An 18,809-nucleotide genomic window follows, 5' to 3' on the forward strand; every position below is an offset into this window, starting at 1 on the left:
GCATGAATGCAGATGGATATTCTTTGCAGCTGGCAGATCTGGATATTAAAGAAATTGCAGAAGGAAAGAATTCTATGCCCAGAAGTGAATCCTAAGGGATACGGACAAAGCTTTATATGAAGACTTTCATAAAGTATAAGTCTTGAGGGTATGTGGGAAATGATGTTTTGCTGGTTTTGATTTACATGCTTGGGCATCACCCAGGCATCAAGGAACCCCCTGCCCTAGTTCTTGCTCTGCTGGCAACCTAAGCCAGAAAGGCAGACAAAGACTCAAAGTCACCCTCCACTCAGCTCTGCACAAATCAATCTGAGGTTCCACTAGAGAAAGAGGGCTTTTCCTTCCTCAAAGTGGTCCTCCTGGGTCCTTCTAGTCCTTTCAGCAAAAGTGCTCCTGGGAGTTGTAGCTGCCAAGAGAGATGAGATCAGTCTGCTATCATATTTTTAATCTGACCTTCCTAAAATGAGAAAGCTAGCCTAGGATCATTCGACCAGCTTGTGACAGAACCAGAATTAGAGTCAGATCTCCTGTTTCTCAGGCTTCCCAGGTGGCTCTAGTGGTAAAGAACCTGCCTGCCAATATAGGAGATGTAAGAGGCTGGGGTTCAATCCCTGAATCAGGAAGATCCTCTGACGGAGGGCATGGGCACCCATTCCAGCATTCTTGCCTGGAGAATCCCATGGACAGAGGAGCCTGGTGGGCTATACTGTCCACAGGGTCAGACACGGCTGAAGTGGCTTAGCACACACACACACACTCCTATCTCTCAAGTCAGCCAAGTCAGAAACTCTGGGCTATCCTTGATTCTCCTGTCTTGCGCACTGCTCACATCCACTTGAAGTTATGTCATTTTGACTTAAAATTATCTTACAGATTTATCCTCTTTCCCCCAATTATTCTTGTCACTTCTTTGGCTTAGATTCTACCTAACCTCTTGGGCAGTTACAGTAGAAATCATAACTGATTTCTCTATCTCGGTTTCTTCCATTTTTAGCCTGTTCTGCTCACAGCACCCAGAGTCATGGCTTTAAAGCACAAATCTTACAGCTCATTCCCCTGTCTAAACTTCTCCATAGCTTCCATTCCTTTCCATGATAAGGACCAAACTCCTTAGTCATACATCTAAAATGTCACCCTTAACACAGCAGCAGTTTTGAAAAATTTGACTGCAAGCACAATTAATTCTGGCTTTAACCAGAATATCATGACTGCTTTCTAAGCTAAAAGTGCTAAGGCAGGCAGTCTTAGAATTGTTTTGGTGACCCTGATATTGTTGAAGACCAGTTTTCTGTCCTTTCTCTTCCATCCTCGGTGTGTGGCTGTCATCCTCAGGTTTCCCATTTTGGTCCAAGACAGCTATTGCAACTCAAGATATCACATCCTCCTATGACAACTTTCAAATCACAAAAGAAGGGAAGAGGGAAACAAGGAGCTCCTTCTCATACAGCTTTCTTCTTTTCTTTTTTTAATCAGAGGTGAAACTCTTTTCTTTTTTTTGTGCCCTCTGCTGCTGCTCCTGCTTAGTCTCTTCAGTCGTGTCCGACTCTGTGAGACTCTATGGACTGCAGCCCATCAGCCTCCTCTGTCCATAGGATTCTCCAGGGAAGAATACTGGAGTGGGTTGCCCTGCCCTCCTCCAGGGGATTTTCCCAACCAGGGATCCAACCCAGGTCTCCTGCATGCAGGCAGATTCTTTACCAACTGAGCCTCCAGGGAAGCCCTCGTGCCCTCTCAGTTCAGTTCAGTCGCCCAGTCATGTCTGACTTTTTGTGACCCCATGGACTGCAGCACGCCAGGCCTCCCTGTCCATCACCAACTCCCAGAGTTTACTCAAACTCATGTCCATCGAGTCGGTGATGCCATCCAATCATCTTATCCTCTGTCGTCCCCTTCTCCTCCCTCCTTCAACCTTTCCCAGTTCAGGGTCTTTTCCAATGAGTCAGTTCTTCACATCAGGTGACCAAAGTATTGGAGTTTTAGCTTCAGCATCAGTCCTTCCAATGAATATTTAGGACTCATTTCCTTTAGGATGGACTGGTTGGATCTCCTTACTGTCCTAAGGACTCTCAAGAGTCTTCTCCAACACTACAGTTCAAAAGCATCAATTCTTTGCCTCTCAGCTTTCTTTATAGTCCAACTCTCACATCCATACATGACCACTGGAAAAACCATAGCCTTGACTAGTCAGACCTTTGTTGGCAAAGGAATGTCTCTGCTTTTGAATATGCTGTTTAGGTTGGTCATAACTTTTCTTCCAAGGAGCAAACATCTTTTAATTTCATGGCTTCACTCACCATCTGCAGTGATTTTGGAACCCAAAAAAGTAAAGTCTGTCATGGTTTCCGTTGTTTTCCCCATCTGTTTGCCATGAAGTGATGGGACCAGATGCCATGTTCTTAGTTTTCTGAATGTTGAGCTTTAAGCCAACTTTTTCACTCTCCTCTTTTACTTTCATCAAGAGGCTCTTTAATTCTTCTTTGCTTTCTACCATAAGGGTGGTGTCATCTGCATATCTGAGGTTATTGATATTTCTCCTGGCAATCTTGATTCCAGCTTGTGCTTCTTCCAGCCCAGCGTTTCTCATGATGTACTCTGCATAGAAGTTAAATAAGCAGGGTGACCATATACAGCCTTGACGAACTCCTTTCCTGATTTGGAACTAGTTTGCTGTTCATGTCTGGTTCTCACTGTTGCTTCTTGACCTGTATACAGATTTCTCAGAAGGCAGGTCAGGTGGTCTGGTATCCCCATCTCTTTAAGAATTTTCCACAGTTTGTTGTGATCCACACTACCAGACATCTATTTCTCTGGCCAAAACTAAATGCCATACGGTGACTAAACTCAACTCAACTCAATTGTAGACCAAGCATTAGCATCAAGATAAAGGGAATTGGTACAAGTGGCTTGACCTATTGTGATTTATGTCCTGGCCCTGGATCCTTTACCATCTGAACAAATCATAGTTCCATTGGCAAGAACAAGAACCGATTCATGGAATGACAACTGACAGTGTGTGCCCCAGCCTATAATAAGGCTGTTGTGAAGTAGTCTCTGCTGCTGCTGCTGCTAAGTCGCTTCAGTCGTGTCCAACTCTGTGCGACCCCATAGACGACAGCTCACCAGGCTCCCCCATCCCTGGGATTCTCCAGGCAAGAACACTGGAGTGGGTTGCCGTTACCCACCACTTAAGCTTCATCTTCTTCCACTCTCCTTCATAACACTAGCCATGTGGAACCACTCACACTTTCCAAACTAGCCCTCCATGACTTTGCACGTGGTGTTCCCCCTGCCTGGATTATTTTATCACCTTGGTAATCATGGATTCTCATTTTTCTTGAAAAGCTCAACTGAAGTGTTACCATCTTTAAAACATTTTCTGATACTTGAAAGTAGCATCAGTCATGCTCGACCCTTCCTAGATCTTGACAGTGCCTGGTACATTGTAAGTGCTCAATAAATATTTGTTAAGAATTTTTGCATCATTCAAATTATTCAAATCAGGTCATTACCACTGCTTAGATTTCAACTAAAATCATTATTTTCATCACATGAGCCATCTGATAGTTCATTTTATGTGCTAACTTGATCAGGACATGGGGTGTCCAGATATTTGGTTAAACATTATTTCTGGGGTGTCTGTGAGGTTGTTTCTAGACAAGATTAGCATTTGAATCAGTAGGCTGAGTAAAACAGATGGCCCTCCCCAATGTAGGTGGGCCTCATTCACTCCATTGAGTACCTAAATAGAACAAAAACACAGAGGAAAGAAGAATTCACTTGATCTGACTTCTAAACTGGCATGTCGGTCTTCTACACTTTGAAGTTACATCCCCGGAACTTACATCACTAACTCTTCTGGTTCTCAGGGGTTTAGACTTGAACTGGAACTACACACCAACCATCAGATTCCTATGGGACTTCCCAGCCTTCTTAATCACATGAGTCAGTTCCTTATAATAATCTCCCCCACCCTGTGTGTGTACACACACACACAATAGTTTATCTAGATAGTTCTAACCCATACAAGCCAGCTAATGGATTTCTTAGTATATAAGAATGTTTCTAAATGGTGAGATCAAGTTGCTGATATGAAATACAGTTCTGAGGAAGCCGAAATATAATAATTTGGTGTTTAGCCCCCTAATATTTTATCCAAAGGTTAACCACGACAAATAATCCTCTTTTACTCCTGCTTATCTGGCATATCTTGGGTTTTTTTGCTGCCAAATTATCTAACGCATATTATGTAAAGATAGGGACACAGAAATGCTCATCTGAATTAGGGCTAACACTAGCTGAGGTGTGTGTACAGAAAAATTATTCAAATGCACCAGTGAGACTAAGGGCAGAAGGATGAGAGAATATGAAGTAGAAAATGATAAAATGTTAGAGTGCAATTTATTCCAGAATGTGGGAAGCAAATTCAGAATAATTTCAGGTGCACAAGTACTTTGCCTTAAGTAACATTAATGTGTAAGAGCATATTCTCTTTTTAATTCTCTCTCAATTCTTGTGAATGGCCTATTTCCACAAGTCACCAGGCTCAGGAAGCCGTGTTTCACCTTCTCTAGAGTCCTGCGCTCTGTCCTGGCTGACAGTGGCTTAGAGCCGATCCAGCAGAGCAGGTGTTGCAAATCTTCAGCATTGTGTTGCCTGCCAGGTATTAGTTTGGGAATAAACAGAAGCCAGAAATGTCTATGCAACCACAGAACGGAACTTTGAGGAGGGACACTACTCAAATAACAGAATGAGACTTTTGTGGAGTTTATGCATTTTAAAGGAAGGAAACAAGGGCTTTAAGTTAAAGAATGAAAGAAACAAGGAAGGAGAGAGGAAAGGAAGGGAGGGAGGAAGGGAAGAGTGAGAGAGGGAGAAAAGGAGGGAGAAAGAAAACTGAAGTTTTGAGGGTCAAATAGGACATCTGAAATTGTTTAGACTGCTGCTTACAAGGACTTTCCTGGTTAAGAGTCCAGTGGTTAAGACTCTGCGTTCCAATACAGGGGGCACAGGTTCAATCCTTGGTCAGGGAACTAAGGTCCTCCATACCAGAAGGCATGGCCAGAAATAAATAAATAGACTGTTGCTTCCAGGTGTTTCTGCCTAAATTCTTTGAAATATGATTCAGGTCCACATCAGGGTCTTGTCTGGCCTTGTGTCCTCACAGAACTTGATGTGACCTGTACTCAGTCCAGGGGGGATCTCCGTTCTTTACATTCAGCCACCTCCTCTGCAGGCAAGAGCACAGATGACTGCTCACACACGCCTGACAGGAGCAGGTTCGGGTTCTCTCGTCCCTGTAGCCACCCCTCAGCCCCACCGCCTCAGGCTGCTTCTGCTGCCTTTCGGCGGCCCCTGTTCTTGCGTCCTTGGTCCCCCTGGAACATCTGCAGCTGAGGACTAGGCTCCGGGGACTGCGGGGTGGAGAGGAGGACTGGGTTACGGGCAATGCTTGCTGGTCAATAAAGGTTTGACTGGCCATTTTAGCCAATTATCCTAAGTTCAGAAAAAGTCCATCCCTTGTAAAATGGACTTCTTGGTTAGAGCTTCTTGAGGGTGCCTAGCAAGGAGAGTCCATGCAAAACTGCAGGTAGACAGCTGGACTTTCAGTGCTGCAGTCTCCTGTGGGCATGGCTCCCTTAGGACACCCAATGGCCTCCACTGTCTCTATGGGCCACTATCAAAATCTTCCCTCAGGAATGCAGCTACTGAACTCATTTCCACTGCGTCCAGGCTCAGCAGTGTCCGACTCTTCATGACTCCACGGACAGCAGCCCGCCAGGCTCCTCTGTCCATGGAATTCTCCAGGCAAGTATATTGGAGTGTGTTGTCATTCCCTCCTTCAGGGGATCTTCCTGACCCAGGGATCAAACCTGCATCTCCTGTGTCTTCTGCATTGCAGGCAGATTCTTTACCCACTGAGCCATCAGGGAAGCCCAGAGATTTGAATACTGTCTGCTATATTTAGCAAGTTATATTTGTTGTTCCGTTTACTCAGAGGAAATGTGTTTGCTCTTTAAATAAATAAACCCAAGAATGCATAACTAGAGTGCATGAGCTAATGTCAAATTTTCCATAATGAAAATCATCCTTAACTTGTCCTGCAAATTTATCCCAGGGGACAGGCTAGAAGCCCTCTAAGATAGCATAGCTCTCTTTCCAACATGTCATTGGCCAAATTCTGCTGAGGGAAAGGCAGTATGGCTATCCATTAAAGATAGAGGACATGCTTCTAATTTCATCACCAGAATGATTTGAACCAAAGACTCTGCTGGCTTTAAGAAAACCAACATGCTAAGTGAATTCCTGGTATAATCTTTACTTTCATAGACACTTCAGATGGGTTTCGCTGCCTCTAGGAAGGAATTTAAAATAGTCACCCAGGAGGTTTGGTCATTGTTGATTTTGTTCTGAACTCTCAACCACAAGAGGCTATAACGCCTGTTATTAAAGGCCTTATCATATTGACCCAGGGCTGTGTACTAACCAAGATAGAGAAAACCATGGTGTGCACTACAGGATGGAACACTCAATTTAGAGTTAGCAGAGTCCTGGATCTTGTACTAATGAACTTGTAACCTCAGACAAATCACCTAACCTTTCTGGTTCTCAGTTTCTTTATTTGTAATATCTTTAAAATGATGTAACTCTTCTTTTATAGATTTTTGTGTGTGAAATTCAGATAATATAACGTATTTTAAAATTTCAGAACATCTGTAAGCCTTTAAACATTTCATTAAGATGAAAGAGATGGGAATACCAGATCATCTGACCTGCCTCTTGAGAAACCTCTATGCAGGTCAGGAAGCAACAGTTAGAACTGGACATGGAACAACAGACTGGTTCCAAATAGGAAAAGGAGTACGTCAAGGCTGTATACTGTCACCCTGTTTATTTAACTTATATGCAGAGTACATCATGAGAAACGCTGGGCCGGAAGAAGCACAAGCTGGAATCAAGATTGCCAGGAAAAATATCAATAACCTCAGATATGCAGATGACACCACCCTTATGGCAAAAAGTGAAGAGGAACTAAAAAGCCTCTTGATGAAAGTGGAGAGTGAAAAAGTTGGCTTAAAGCTCAACATTCATAAAACTAAGATCATGGCATCTGGTCCCATCACTTTATGGGAAATAGATGGGGAAACAGTGGAAACAATGTCAGACTTTATTTTGGGGGGGCTCCAAAATCACTGCAGATGGTGACTGCAGCCATGAAATTAAAAGACGCTTACTCCTTGGAAGGAAAGTTATGACCAACCTAGACAGCGTATTAAAAAGCAGAGACATTACTTTGCCAACAAAGGTCCATCTAGTCAAGGCTATGGTTTTTCCAGTGGTCATGTATGGATGTGAGAGTTGGACTGTGAAGAAAGCTGAGCGCCAAAGAATTGATGCTTTTGAACTGTGGTGTTGAAGAAGACTCTTGTGAGTCCCTTGGTCTGCAAGGAGATCCAACCAGTCCATTCTAAAGATCAGCCCTGGGTGTTCTTTGAAAGGAATGATGCTAAAGCTGAAACTCCAGTACTTTGGCCACCTCATGTGAAGATTTGACTCATTGGAAAAGACTCTGATGCTGGGGGGATTGGGGGCAGGAGGAGAAGGGGACGACAGAGGATGAGATGGCTGGATGACATCACTGACTCGATGGACAAGAGTTTTGGTGAACTCCGGAAGTTGGTGATGGACAGGGAGGCCTGGCGTGCTGGGATTCATGGGGTCGTAAAGAGTCGGACACGACTGAGTGACTGAACTGAACTGAACTGAACTGGAAGATGAAATATTATAAACCTTCCAATGTTAAGAATCTGGGATCCCTCATGCTAATCATGGGTGTCCTATGAATGAGTCACCTTTATTCCAATGGCCCACCCATTCGAAAGGGCAGCTCCCTGCCAAGGAGTCCTCTCTCTTCAGTCTTCTGGAAGGCAGTCTTCTGCAGCCAGCCTTTCTCACCTTTAGGCTACTGGTGAAAGTCGGTCACCAGTCCCTGTGTCCCTTGAACTCCCAGAGACACAGGTCAAGACCTCCAAATGGTTCTTGTGAAATGCTCTCACTTTGTTTAAGCTGAGAGAGTGTCTCCCAAGGTAGAATGGGGATGGAACGAGTTGTGGAACACAGCAACAGGACCACTGTCTGTAATGGAGCTCTTGCTCTGGCCTCTTAAATCTCCCCAAAGATGGTTCTAGCTTCTCTTCCATAGCCTGTAGGTGGAGAATGGCAGATGCTGGCAGAGCCACTTCACAGTGTGATTGTATGTCCTGCATAGCTAGGCGGTTTAGCACTTTCTTTCAGAATGTGCCAAATTAGGACCTACCACCCTATTCTTGGCCTTTGCAGGCTTGAGATAATAGGGAAAGTAATTATCTGTACAAAATAAAAATCACCTGTAATTCCACTACTTTTTTCTTTTCCTTTGGAAGAGAGTTAAGAGAGAAAGTCTTTTTCCTTCCCTTCATCTTTACCAGTTTGGTGTGTACCTTTTAACACTGTTTCTGTGCTTATTCAAATCTAAAAATAGGCAGACTGGGGGCCTCCCTAGTGGTCCAGGGCTTAAGACCTCACCTTCCAGTGCAGGAGGTTTGGGTTTGATTCCTGGTTGGGAATTAAGATCCCATATGCCTCCTGGCCAAAAAACTAAAACAGAAAACAGAAAAAATATTATAACAAATTCAATAAAGACTTTAAAAATGGTCCACATTAAAAAAAATCTTTAAAAAATACAATCAAAAATAGATATCTGATAGATGATAGATAGTTAATAGATATATAGATAGATGATCTTAAAACATAGCTGCAAAGTTTTTGATATCATTCCCATCGAGAGGTGGACTTTAGGTTCTCTTCCATTAAAAAGAGGCAGGCTTGTGACTGACCTGAACATTCTCTACGTTTTTTTTAAGGCTTTTTTTTTTTCTATGTGGACCGTTTTTTTTAAAGTCTTTATTGAATTTGTTACAATATTGCTTCCATTTTCTGTTTTTTGATTTTTGGCCTTGAGGCATATGGGATCTAGTTCCCTGACCAGGGATCAAAACTGCAGTCCCTGCATTGGAAGGCAAAGTCTTTTTTAAAAAAAAAACTATTTATTTATTTTTATTTTTGGCTGTGCTCAGTCTTCGTTCCCGTGCAGGCTTTTCTCTAGATGCAGCGAATGGGGGCTAGTCTCTAGCTGTGGCGTGCAGGTTTCTCTCTGAGACGGCTTCTATTGTTGCCCAGCATGGACTGTAGGGCACTGGGGTCAGTAGTTGCGGCTCTCAGACTCCAGAGCACAGGTTCAGTAACTGAGGCACATGGACTCAGTTGCTTCACGGAATGTGGGATCTTCCAGGACCAGGAATGGAACCCTTGTCTCCTGCATTGGCGGACAGACTCTTTACCACTGAGCCTGCAGGGAAGCCTGAAAGTCAAAGTCTTAACTACTTTACTGCCGGAGAAGTCCCCAGGTATACAGCTTTTGCAGTAATCCACGTGAGAGATAAGGGCTAAACTAAGGAAGTGGTGGAAGTAGGAAGAAGCAGCAGGACCCAACTGGGAAATACTCAGCCTCCACAGTGCAGCACCAGTGGCCAGGATCAAGAGTAATGAAGCATCAAGAGTAAGAAGCGTTAAGAGACAGGAAAAGAAGGTGTAGGGCAGGTCTGCCTGTACGGACTGTGAAGGCATTCTCCCTGGGTATGTTTTGGCTTTTTCCTCTGTCTGCAGAATCAAGTTTTCTTACCCCAGGCAGTGATTACATGATTTAGTTCTGCAAATGGGGGACCCTGAATGTTAGCCTACAGATTACATTAATCAATCTATTTTGTTTCATCTTCCATGCTACTTAAAAGCCTCTTAGAAAGAAAATATATGCAAAGTAATGTACAAATTAGCAGAGCCTTGTCATCCTTTTCAGCTGAGCCCTGGTTCTCTGTCAGTGAACAAAGAGGCCCTGGGTGGGCAGGGTCGGTCTACGGCAATCAGTCTCCGTGGGATCAAGCTCCCTGCAACAGGGCAGTGAGGTGAGCCTACAGAACTACAGCAAAACAGAGAAAAATCGCTCCCGAACACATTTCAGGATGTACTAGGTCCAGACTGTAGAACAGTATGTGAGTAGAAATAGTTTACATTCTAAAAAAGATATGCACATGTCTGAATATGGACATAGACAAAGTCTGGAAGCATAATGCCTAAATGGTAAAGGTTAGTATCTCTGGAGGTGGAATTCCTTCTGTTTTTGTTGGTTTATTTGTCTGTGGGGTCCTTTGTGCTTTTTTTTTTTTTTAACATTTTCCAAGTTTCTTGCATACTTATTACTTCTGAAAATTAAAAAAAAATAAAAAATTTATGTTAAAAGTCAGTAGGCCCTCCGAATTTCATCCATTTTGCCCATTCTTATTACTGCTAGAGTTTCCTGAAGGTTCCACTTTAGATCAGCCTCCTGTTCTTCACCTTATAAACTAGGAGATCACAGATATAAAAACAAACTACTGTACATGCAAAATTTAGGGATCTTTTGATTCTCCCTTTTCTAAACCTTCCTCTAACACTCACCCCTTTCTCCAAGTGCTCAGGCCTGCCCCTGGGTCCCACGATCCTCTCTCCACTGCCAGGTCTGTGGTCTTCAGTCACCATGTCTGTGCCCCCAAATCACTTCTTTCTCTGGCATTTTCCCTACGCTCCTATTCCCTACTCTCCATCCAAGCGCCTACCTCCCAGGTAACTCTCAGGCAGATGCTGGAAACTGTCAACAAATATCAAACTGATTCATAACACTTGAATAGCTAATAGCTTCAAACTCACAGGTTTTAAAAGAGGTTGCCCAGTTAATGTTACCATGTCTCTAATTGGTGATACTAAAGCTTTAATCAGATGTGGATTTTCAAGCTCCCATTAAATCCATGTGCACGCAAGTCACAACCTCTTTTAGCCAAGTAAGGAAGGTTTCCTGTAGCCAGGCGCTATTACCATTACTATCAGATACAGCAGCAACTAATTCAGTCAGGTTGATGGACGCCGAGACGGTGGCCAGACTCATCTACAGAGCTAGAATGCGAGAAACTAATTTCCGGCTGCTCTGAAGTTCTCCAGGTCACCCCTGGTTACAGGGAAAATGACATGAGTCACGGTGTCTCCTGAGCCAGCTCATGGGGTGCTGTGCACAGCTAAGCCACCAAGAACAATAGGTGTATGCAGAGTGTGTGTCGTTGCACCCCATTAGTTCCAAAGCTCTAACTCTAATTTCCCAGAAGAAAGGTTAGGGAAACTGCAAGATGTGGCAGTTACAAAAGCGCTTCAATCCAATACCCAAAGGGGAAAAATGCTGACTGACTTCTGGAGTCTAGCCAGTGAGCCAGCTCAGAGCAAGGCTGAACCTGCCCAAGAGAATCCCTTCCCTGGGGAAACTTGAAATCATTGGGAGGGTTTTCTGAGGAGGTAGAGGTGAGGATTTTTTTGTTGTTGCTTTGTTTTTATGCCAAAAAACCCCCCCACAAAGATAAGTACCTACTAGTTGCCAAGTGTTGTGGCAGGCACCTTTGCTTCCAATCTGAATATGGATCAGTCCTTGCTCGGAAGGAAGCTACAATCCAGTTATGGGCTGGCAGTGGGGACTGATGCAAATGAAACCAACAGAAATCAAATAAATTAGGCCCTATAAGAGAATATAAAACAGAGATGAGACTAGAGACCAGTAAGCCCTCAGGCCAGGAAAGAGGCAGGTGGTTAGTGGGGATCTGGTGAATGGGAGAGAGGCAAGTGCGGGGAGGGGAGTGCGGAGAAAGAGGTGAGAGGAGAAGAGGGGAGGGTTGGGGGTGGTGGCAAGGTCCTTCAACGACCACAGCGGTGGGGAACCCAGGGTGTCGCACTGCACTCCCACTGCAGGGAGCTAGCTGAGTTGAGCTGAGCCACCCTGGCTCAATGGGGTTGGATCCCAGGCCCCAGGCTTTGTCTTGGGGTCAGGGCGGGGTTAGGGGTGGGGTCACAGCTGGTGGGCCTCCTTCAGTTCAGTTCAGTTCAGTTCTGTTGTGTCTGACTCTTTGCGACCCCACAGACTGCAGCACACCAGGCCTCCCTGTCCATTACCAACTCCCAGGGTTTACTCAAACTCATGTCCATTGAGTCGGTGATGCCACACAACTATCTCATCCTCTGCCATCCCCTTCTCCCCATGCCTTCAATCTTTCCCAGCATCAAGATCTTTTCAAATGAGTCAGTTCTTCGCGTCAGGTGGCCAAAGTATTAGAGTTTCAGCTTCAACATTAGTCCTTCCAATGAATATTCAGGACTGATTTCCTTTAGGATGGACTGGTTGGATTCCCTTGCAATCCCTCAAGAGTCTTCTCCAACACCACAGTTCAAAAGCATCAATTCTTTGGTGCTCAGCTTTCTTTATAGTCCAACTCTCACGTCCATACCTGACCACAGGAAAAACCATAACCTTGATTAGACGGACCTTCGTTGGGAAAGTAACGTCTCTGCTTTTTAATATGCTGTCTAGGTTGGTCATAACTTTCCTTCCAAAAAGCAAGCATCTTTTAATTTCATGTTTGCCATCCCCATCTGCAGTGATTTTGGAGCCCCAAAAAATAAAGTCAGCCACTGTTTCCCCATCTATTTGCCATGAATTGATGGGCCCAGATGCTATGATCGTAGTTTTCTGAATATTGAGCTTTAGGCCAACTTTTTCACTCTCTTTCACTTTCATCAAGAGGCTCTTTAGTTCTTCTTCACTTTTTGCCATAAGGGTGGTATCATCTGCATATCTGAGGTTATTGATATTTTTCCTGGCAATCTCGATTCCAGCTGTGCTTCATTCAGCCTGGCATTTCTCATGATATACTCTGCATGTAAGTTAAATAAGTAGGGTAACAGTATACAGCCTTGACGTACTCCTTTCCCTATTTGGAACCAGTCTGTTGTTCCATGTCCAGTTCTAACTGTTGCTTCCTGACCTGCATACAGATTTCTCAAGAGGCAGGTCCATGAAATCAAAAGACGGTTGGACCGCAAGTTCTAACTGTTGCTTCCGGACCTGCATACAGATTTATCAAGAGACCGGTCAGGTGGTCTGGTATTCCCATCCCTTTCAGAATTTTCCAGTTTATTGTGAAAGGCTTTGGCATAGTCAATAAAGCAGAAATAGATGTTTTTCTGGGACTTTCTTGGTTTTTCAATGATCCAGCAGATGTTGGCTATTTGATCTCTGGTTCCTTTGCCTTTTCTAAAACCAGCTTGTTCATCTGGAAGTTCACAGTTCACGTACTGCTGAAGCCTGGCTTGGAGAATTTTGAGCATTACAGTACTAGAGTGTGAGATGAGTGCAACTGTGTGGTAGTTTGAGCATTCTTTGGCATTGCTTCTTCGGGATTGGAATGAAAACTGACCTTTTCCAGTCCTGTGGCCACTGCTGAGTTTTCCAAATTTGCTGGCATATTGAGTGCAGCACTTTCACAGCATCATCTTTCAGGATTTGAAAGACCTCAACTGGAATTCCATCACCTCCACTAGCTTTGTTCATAGTGATGCTTCCTAAGGCCCACTTGACTTCACATTCCAGGATGTCTGGCTCTAGGTGAGTGATCACACCATCGTGATTATCTGAGTGATGAAGATCTTTTTTTGTACAGTTCTTCTGTGTATTCTTGCCACCTCTTCTTAATATCTTCTGCTTCTGTTAGGTCCATACCGTTTCTGTCCTTTATTGAGCCCATCTTTGCATGCAATGTTCCCTTGGTATCTCTAATTTTCTTGAAGAGATCTCTAGTCTTTCCCATTCTGTTGTTTTCCTCTATTTCTTTGCATTGGTCGCTGAGGAAGGCTTTCTTATCTCTCCTTGCTATTCTTTGGAATATTGCTATTCCTTGCTATTCTTCATTCAAATGGGTATGTCTTTCCTTTTCTTCTTTGCTTTTCGCTTCTCTTCTTTAGGAGGGGACTTCTTTATTTCCTCAGAGAACACCTTCTTCAGGGCCCAGTAGGCCTTGTTCAGGTTGTCCTTGCCTCTCTCCATGTCCTTGTCTCTGTGTTCAGTTGCTCCAGGTGGTCCAGGGAGGTCAGCTGCAGGAAGGTACAGGTGGGTCACAGGTCAGTCTCCCTGATGTTGTGCTCAGCCTGCAGGACCACTTCCAACAAGGAGATGCTGTTCACAGCTTGCACTGCCCAGCACAGTGGTCCCATACAGATTTCCTGAGATTTCCGTGTTCCATGAATTCCAGTGAAAGACACTTCCAGCACTAGATTTTTATATCAGCTTATTTTTCTTTAGTTTCATGTTTAACTCTAAAATTAAAACTTATTTTATAATCCTTGAAAATTGAAGTGGTACAGTCTGGTCTCCTGGTTTCCCATGGTTGGGTTCCTTCAGATCCTCCTTTCTCTGCTGTGAGCCTCTTCGATTCACACTTGTCCTTAGAAGATACATCAGAGAAATGATGAGGAAAAAGTGCATCTTTAAGTAGTGAGGATATGCTTCCTAATCTACTTCCAAAGAGATTCAGAGGAACCAACTAATGTATCGTTTAACTGATCCAGTTTAAATGATTATGAAAAAGTTGGAGAGGAAAAGCTACATTTCAACTTTATTTCCTCAATTAGCCTGATAATCGGGAGATAAGTATAGAATATGCCACATCCACTCCAAAGTATATTTATAGGAAAAAAGCCAGAGGTCTGGCTCTCTACTCTTTTTCTCTGAGTTTCCAGATGCTCTCTTACTATATACATACAATTATATACATGTATTATATACATACAATTTTACATGGTAAACTATGCATGTAGTCCTTTTAAATTAATTTTTTAAATTATAAGCAATATATGCCTGTGAGTTAAAATAAAAGTACAGAAGGGAATAACAGTTACTTCCCACAAGTAATCACAGACAACAGCTTTGAAAATCTCTTTCCAAAATACATATTAAAACAAGAGGATTATATTGCAGATTATTGCATCTCCAGCATTTCTGTATTGGAAAGGCTGTTGTGTGTGTTGAGGGGACTCTGAGACCCCATGAACTGTAGCATGCCAGGCTCTTCTGTCCATAGGGATTCTCTAAGCAAGAATACTGGAGTGGGTAGCCTTCTCCAGGGGATCTTCCTAACCAAGAGATCGAACCAGGTTCTCCCTCACTGCAGGTAGATTCTTTACCAGCTGAGCTACTGGAGAAGCCTGAAAAATCAGGGGGATCTGGTTAAATGGGAATGCTAGGAGAGAAGCTTCATTTGCATAGCAAGCAATTCGTATTTACGCTGAGGTTGGTTTGGCCTGGTTTGGAGATGGGGAGTGGAAATCGGAGGAGATATGAGAGAACCTAAAGGTTATTCAGAGTGAACCGTGGCAAGCACTGCCATATATATATATATTTCTACAACTTGCTTTTTTAATTTAAAAATAAGTCTTGAACATGTCATCATATCATCAATACATTCTATATCTACCATCTTCTTTTATAATAATTACATATTTTATATAATTACATATAATTAAATACAATTAAATTCCATTGTATTTAACTAAACTTCTGATGAGCATTTAGATCTTTTCCAATTTTCACTAAGCATTTTTGTGTCTCTGTGTGAGCATGACTTGTATATACAGACACACATATATATAATCTGCTCATAACTTGAGAATTTCTATAAAATAGATTCAAAGAAGAGAAATTTCTAGGATAAAGGAGATGTGCACTTTAAACTTTGAAAGAAAACTACCATTGTGTAATATACAGTTAATATACTGTTCGAAGTATAGTTGTTATGTGACCCCCTCCTTCCATTGTGATAGCAGAATAGTGTCTTATATGATTAAAAGTGATCATGTAATTTAGTGTCCAGAACACTTGTAAAAGAGAAAGTGGATGCTATTAGTTATATGCTTATACCACAGGCATAAACCAGGTTATCCTGGGTAACCTGGAACATTTACTTACCCTAATAATTATTAACATGAACATTATTAATGAGCATCAGATTGCTGAAAACTTAAGAAATTTCCATTATCCTCCTTTTATCCCTCCCAAACTTACTTTCTTACTCCCGATGGGCCCCCCACCCAGGGTAACCCTGTGGACCAATACTCCAAACTGAGAATAGCAGGTCAACTGAGAGAGGAGACTGGGCCCTGCCCAGGTAGAAGACAAGAGACCGTATATTACTCATTCTCGGAGTCAAGAGACTTCCCTGACTACACGTGGACAGAAAGACTCCTTGGAGGTCAAAAAGGGAGTGACACTAACTGATGTACACTACCCATAGGCCTCTTCACTAGCTTCCATCTTGGTTAAGAGATGTGTGTGCATACGTGGGAAGATCCTCAGATATACCAAATATGGACTCTGAACCAGGCAAACCAAAACGATTGCCCAAAGGAAACCCAGAAGAAATGCCGCATAACAATAATTCAAACTACCATGAGGGCTTGACTCAGCAGCTCTTTCTCCGAGTTCACCCGTGTGTCTATCTGCACAAACTGTACTCTTTTTTTTTCTTCCTCTGGATAAATACTTTGTTTCACTACTTTTCGTCTTTGTGGGAATTCTTTTTCTGCAAAGCTGAAGGGCCAGGGCCTTGTCATTGACCACTGGTCTAGCGGCTAGGATTTGGTGCTCTCACTTCTGAGAACTGACCTCGATCTCTGGTTGGGGAACTGAAGCCTTGCTTCAGAAAGGCACTGCAGGCCAAGGCCGTCTAAGACCAGGAGAGTGTATGGAACTTGCAGCAACCTGCTCATGAGATCTTATCCTAGTGACAGCAAACCAAAGATTTAGGGAAAGGGAGAAAGAATTAGCGTCTAAATATTTTGCCCTATTAAACTTTTCATTTGAAAAATCAAGATTCCCAAACCAGGACTCAGAGTTGGAAAACAAAATATCTCACAGAATAAAGAAACAATATGGAGGGAAGAAAAAAAACAAGTTGTTTTGAAAAGTAATAATAAAACTTTACCACAAAACATTTGCTTCCTGTAAATCCAGTTTCAAGATTTCCTGATGAGCCCCAAAGCTATGGAAAAACATGAAAAAGAACATAGTGTATTCAGTTTTCTGAGGCCTATGACTTGGCTACATTTTAGATAATCCCCGGACTAATGTTGATTTTTATGGCTCAGCCTCAGAACATGTCTTCTCTTTGCTGTCTTATAAAATGCTGGCGAGTCTTAGGCTACTTCTTTGGTTCTTTATGGACAGTCCAAGACCTGGCATATTAGACATATGGCCTTCTGTGAGTATGGTCTATCACTTATGTCAGTTCTCATTTCCAAGACAGCTGGGAAAAAAAACGTTTCTCATTCCCAGGCAAGATCAATCTACGGCAAAACTCTGAGTATGTTCAAGAGGTTGTTCCAGATGGAAAAAGAGAGCCCATCACATGACTCGTCTGTGTGTGTTCCCATTCCTCCAGCAGTGCCTTTTGTTATTCATTAAGGATTATATTCCTTTTTCTGCCCGTTATCCCAGGCTCAGGAAGAAAGCCCTTGACGGGTTAATGAATTGCCTAGCATACTGAATGATTTATCTTGTGTTTCTCACTAAATGAGAGGTTTCAACAGATCTGCGCTGAGGTGTTGGGAGTGTGTTTCTAGCTAAGGGCAAGCTGCTGAAATGCCACAGAGCCTTACAATCCACTGCCTGAAGGCGACCCCACGAGAGGGTATTTTCCAAAACGTTCCTCATGTCACCTCTTGTCCATTGGCTGCTAATTCAAAATGTGGATGTAATGGTCTAAATTTTTTTAAGGCTGAATGTTACAACAACACACTGTGTTGTAGGTACAACTATTAAGCGATGCTGATTTTTTTTCAGCATACAGCACTAGCCCCGCTTTCTCACCCAGGCTTTGTTTTGATTAAGGCAGGCATTGGCAAAACATTTGAAATTCATTCTGTTTCTGTGAAATGGATGTTTTCCTTTGTCAAACACTATCTGAAAGCTGAGATCAATCTATAGATACTGACAAAGGAAGATAGCTAAGATGTTTGTTTGTCAAAAACAAACAATGATTGCCAAACAGTATGTAAGGCAGATCCCATTTATCTAAAAATATGTATAAATATAGTATGTGTTGGTATATGAACGGAGGAAATTTGAAAGACTATGTACCACATTATTAATAGCTGCTATGTCTGGGGGTGGGATTGCCAGGGCTTTTTACTTCCTGAGACATCTGTATGATTTGCCTTTTATACAATAAGCATCTGTTACTTTTCCAATCCAAAAGGGAAAAGGGAAGCCAAAATAAAGGTACTCATGAGGACTGAACTGATTTCTTAGCCCTACAGTCAAATGCACCAAGTTAACCAAAAGCAAACATAAGCAGGAACGACCAGTTCATCATGTGGAAGACAGTATTATTATATATTAATAAATGTTATATATATGCTTCTGAGGATGGAAGCAAAGGACAAATGCCAGAGAGAGAATTTTTTTATTATTTGTTAAAAATAAATTTGTTTTAAAAATAAGTAAATTTATTTCTTAACCTGCTTAGAAAATTTTTTCAAACTCTTAGAATTATTTCAAAGAGTACTCATCTTGGTTGTATAATCTGAACTCTCAGTTTAGGAAAATGTTCAGCTAGAATATGTCAGATGTTAGCTGGTAGTGCCTGATGGTAATGTACTGATAGATAGTTCGATTACATCAGCAGATCTAACGCACCATTTTGTGAGTCATCCAGTATGAAGGAGTGGAAAGTACACAGTTTTTGGAGATTCAACCTGGATTCAAGTCTCCCCTACCCCACTATATTTGTAATTTGATCTTGAGCAAGTTACTTAACAGCCTAGAGCCTCAGTTTTCAGAATTAATATGCTTTGTAACAATAATTACTGCGGTA

This window comes from Bos indicus x Bos taurus, chromosome 16 (assembly GCF_003369695.1).
Source record: "Bos indicus x Bos taurus breed Angus x Brahman F1 hybrid chromosome 16, Bos_hybrid_MaternalHap_v2.0, whole genome shotgun sequence".
In the NCBI taxonomy this organism is placed as follows: Eukaryota; Metazoa; Chordata; class Mammalia; order Artiodactyla; family Bovidae; genus Bos; species Bos indicus x Bos taurus.